Consider the following 4,384-nt stretch of genomic DNA (forward strand, 5'->3'; position numbering starts at 1 on the left):
TAGCTATGGGTTTTTCATAGATACCTTTTATCAGTTTAAGAAAGTTACCATCTATTTCTACTTTTTTGATGTTTTTAATTATGAAAGAGTATTATGTTTTGTCAAATAAAGTTTATGCATTTATCGAGATGATCATGTATGTGTACTTTGTTCAATTGATATGGTATATTACATTGATTGATTTTGGATGTTGAACCAACCTTTCATTCCTGGGATACGTTTGGATTTTGATTGGTAGTATTTTTTGAGGATTTATGTATCTATATTTATAAGAGATTTTTATTTTCTTGTGATGTCTTTCTCTGGTTTTGATATAAGTGTAAGACTGGCATCATAAAATGAGTTGGCAAGAGTTTTCCTTTCTGCTATTTGTTTTGAATAGTTATGAAGAATTTATATTAATTCTTTAGATCTTGGGTAGAATTCATCAGTGAAGTCATCTGATCCTCGGCTTTCTTTTGTGGAAAGTTTAAAACTGCTAATTCACCGTCCTTTTTCAATAATTATACTTAATGTATATGCTATAAAAATTAAAGTATTAGTTTCTCAGTCGTGTCTGACTCTTTGTGATCCCATGGGCTGTAGCCTGCCAAGTTCCTCTGTCCATGGAATTCTCCAAGCAAGAATATTGGAATGGATAGCCATTTCCTCTTCCAGGGGATCTTCCCAACCCAGGGATCAATCCTGGGTCTACCACATTGCAGACAGATTCTTTACTGTCTGAACCACCGGGGAAGCCAATATATGATATTTGCACCATAATTAAAAGGCAGAGATTTTCAGATTAGGTAAAAAGTAAAACTGAACTATATACTCTCTACAAGAAACACATTTTAAATTTAAAGACATAAATAGGTTATAAGTAAAATGATGGAGAAAGATATTCTATGCGACACCAGTCAAAATAAAGCTAAAATGGCTCTATCACATGATTCCATGGAGGCCTCCTGCCTTTCACACCATGCTGTGAGTTGATAAATGGCTGACCTAAACCTGTCATTGAACTCTCTGGTTCAAAACATCTCTTGTTCATTCAGTGGACTTTTTCCCTTTCCTAGAGCTGTTTTACTGGATATTGACTTTCCGTCACTGATATATGATTTTCAAGTTTATTCTCAAACTATAAATCAGGATCACATGATAACAGAACTGAATTTTTAGTTCTAAATGTGTATATGAGTATATTATTAGCAAATATTTTTCTCTTTAGCTGTAACTGGATTCTTAGGAGTTATTAATATTTGGTAGTCTTGGCTCATAAAATTTCAAAATTAATTTTTGAACATTTGTTCTTCAAATATGAACTGGGGACATGTTACATGCTGGGCAGTGTGTGCAGGCTTTGGGTCACAGAGGTGTGAATTCAAGTTCTGGTTTTTCATTTGCCACCTATTGTGCCCTTGGGCAAATCACTTAACCATTCTGAGTCATGGTGTATAAAATAGGCTTCATAGTACGTAGCTTGTGTGACGTTGTAAGAGTTAGGTAAGACACTACATATAAAACAGTGCTGGATTTGAGACACTTAATAAATGTTAGTTTTTCCTTCCACTGAAGGATTTTAAGCTTTACAGATTACTCATTTTAGAAATTTAAAAATCAGACCACTTAGTAGCATTTTAAGAAATTAGTTACAAAGAAAAAAAAAAAGAAAAGAAATTAGTTACATAAAATTAGTTTGCTCTGAAGAATTCCCTGGTGGTTCAGTGGTTAAGACACCATACTTTCATTGCTGAGGGCCCAGGTTCAATCCCTGGTTGGGGAGCTAAGGTCCTGCAAGCTGTGTGGCATGGCTTCCCCACCAAAAAAAAAGGATTGTTCTAATAATTTTTAAGCTTTTAGAAACATCCCTACACATGTACACACATACACATGTGGTACATAGCATAATTGAGCTTTTCTAATTGATTCTGACTTAGAAAATCCCTTTGATATAAAAAATATGGTTGTAGTATTCATTCTTTTAAATATATGTTGTGTTTGTGACATGTAAGTATAATATAAAGTGCAGGTTAGCCAATATTTACTTAGTATGTGAAAGAAAAAACTGTCCTTTGACCTTAGAAACAACTGAGAATTAGACTACAAGGTGTCAGGTTTAATATTCCAGTAAGCTTAATACAGGCCTCACTAGGGATTTTGTTGTCATTTTCAATTGTAGCACAGGGGAGATCTTGACATAATGATGACAAACTTCATGGTTTTTACAATTCCTTGTTTCCTGAGAAGACAGGATTCTTCCTACCTTCATCACCATTTGATACTTTCTAATTTACCAAACCTGCCCTCTTTTTGTAAATCCATGTAAGTATCATGTGACACATTCCTGATAAACTCTATGAATATATTTGCTTATTTGTTAATTGAGCCACCTGAGTCCCTCTTTTCTTTCTGCAATCTTACAAAAAAGCCCTCTCTTTCTGTGTTTATCTCTTACCTTCCTTCTGTGGATGACCTCTCCAGATGCTAAAGTCTGGACGCTCTCCAAGGGGTGATTCCTGCGGTTCTGGAAGTCTCCAGGAAGCTTTTTGAGAGCTTGGAGGCTCTGTGTGCCCTGCAATTCCTGATAAAATGGAAGTCTAATTCAGGCAGTGTCTTTCAGTCTGGAGAGGGAGGAAACTCTAAGCAAGGGAGACACAGAGTTAGGAGTTTTTACTTCAGGCTAATGCTAAATTAGAAACCCAAGAGTTAGGTCCAAACATGGAATATCCTTGGTCATTCTCTATGTGAGTTGCTTTTGAGACATTTTTCTTTTGCCCAAAGGAAGGACTTACAATTTCATAATTTCACTTAAAGTTACATAAAGTATAACTTGGAATATTTTTCAGTATGTCACAGTTCAGGACAGGAAGCTGGTAAACAATGGAAAAATAAGAACATTGTGGGCTTTGTTTGGAGGATCACTTCAGAATTAAAGCTTTTGGGGGAAAGTATACAAATCATATATTTTGAAGCTATATTGACAGGTGCTTATAAGGTTGTGATATTTTTCCTGGTGAATTGTAAAGTAATGACTATCTTTATTGTTAGTAATGCTTTTTGCCTTAAGCATTTTTTTTTGCCTTCCATTTTATCTTATGTTATACTAGCTCTAAGTGGGTGAATATTTGTTTGGCATTTGTTTTCCTGTCTCTACTTTCATTCTCTCTTTATCGCTCTCTCTCGCTCTCTTTTTTAAAATAAGCTTTATCTTTTTTTTAGTGCAGCTTTAGATTTACAGAAAAATTTCAAAGAGAGTTGCCAAATACTTTGCACCCAGTTTTCCCTAATAACATCTTACATTAGAATGCTACATTTGTTATAATTAGCAAACCAATATTGATACATTATTATAAACCAAAGTTCATACTTTATTTAACTCTCCCCAGTTTTAAAAAAAAGTAATTATTCATTTATTTAGTTTATTTATTTGGCTGTGCAGAATCTTAGTTGCAGCACGTGGGATCTTCGATCTTCATTGCATCTTGAAGAATCTTTAGCTGGAGATATGAGATCTACTTCCCTGACCAGGGGTCGAACCTGGGCCCCCTGCATTGGGAGTGCAGAATTTTAGCCACTAGATTACCAGGGAAGTCCCTAGCTTTCCCCAGTTTTTGCCTGATACCCCTTTTCTGTCTCAGAATCTGGTTCAGGATACCACATTAGACTTAGTTGTCATGTCTTCTTGCTTTCCTTAGTTGTGACAGTGTCTCAGACTTTCCTTTTTTTTTTTAAAATGACTTTGGAAGTTTTGAGTAGTTCTGGTCAGGTTTTTTGTACAGTATCCATCAATTGGGGTTTTTCTGACGTTTTCTCATTATTAGACTGAAATTGTGGGGTTTAGGGAGAAAGATCACACAGGTGAAGTGCCATTTTCATCACCTTCTATCAAAGGTATGTACTACCAGTATGACTTATCACGTGATGCTGACCTTGATCACCTGCAGAGATAGTGTTTGTCAGGATTCTTCATTACCCCACCCCTCCATCCTTCTCATACTGTACTTTTTGGAAGTAAGTCCCAATGGGTTGTCCGCACCTAAGTAGTGGAGTTATGCTCCACCTCCTTGAGGGTGTAATATCTACGTAAGTTATTTTAACTTATAATGCCTGGAGATTTGTCTCTTCTCCCCCATCTATTTATTTAATCTTTTATTTATTCAGGGGACTTCCCAGGTGGTGCAGTGGTAAAGAATCCACTTGCCAATGCAGAAGATGAAAGAGATGCAGCTTTGACCCCTGTGTCGAGAAAATCCCCTGGAGTAGGAAATGTCAAACCCTCCAGTATTCTTGCCTGGAAAATTCCATGAACAAAGGAGCCTGGCAGGCTATAGTCCATGGGGTTGCCAAGAGTCAGTCATGACCACACACACATACACGTGGACTCCTGGATATTTACTTTATA

The 4,384-nt window shown here is 36.1% G+C and overlaps 2 non-coding genes across 2 annotated transcripts; one reads left to right on the forward strand and one right to left on the reverse strand.

Annotated features, from left to right (window-relative positions):
• Positions 1-1,692: 1,692 nt before the first annotated feature.
• TRNAE-UUC (transfer RNA glutamic acid (anticodon UUC)) lies at positions 1,693-1,765 on the forward strand. The gene has a single exon. It is a non-coding gene; the product is annotated as a tRNA-Glu (tRNA).
• A 1,733-nt stretch (positions 1,766-3,498) lies between these two features.
• On the reverse strand, positions 3,499-3,571 carry TRNAG-CCC (transfer RNA glycine (anticodon CCC)). Its single transcript has one exon. It is a non-coding gene; the product is annotated as a tRNA-Gly (tRNA).
• Positions 3,572-4,384: the final 813 nt, after the last annotated feature.

This window comes from Odocoileus virginianus, chromosome 20 (assembly GCF_023699985.2).
Source record: "Odocoileus virginianus isolate 20LAN1187 ecotype Illinois chromosome 20, Ovbor_1.2, whole genome shotgun sequence".
In the NCBI taxonomy this organism is placed as follows: domain Eukaryota; kingdom Metazoa; phylum Chordata; class Mammalia; order Artiodactyla; family Cervidae; genus Odocoileus; species Odocoileus virginianus.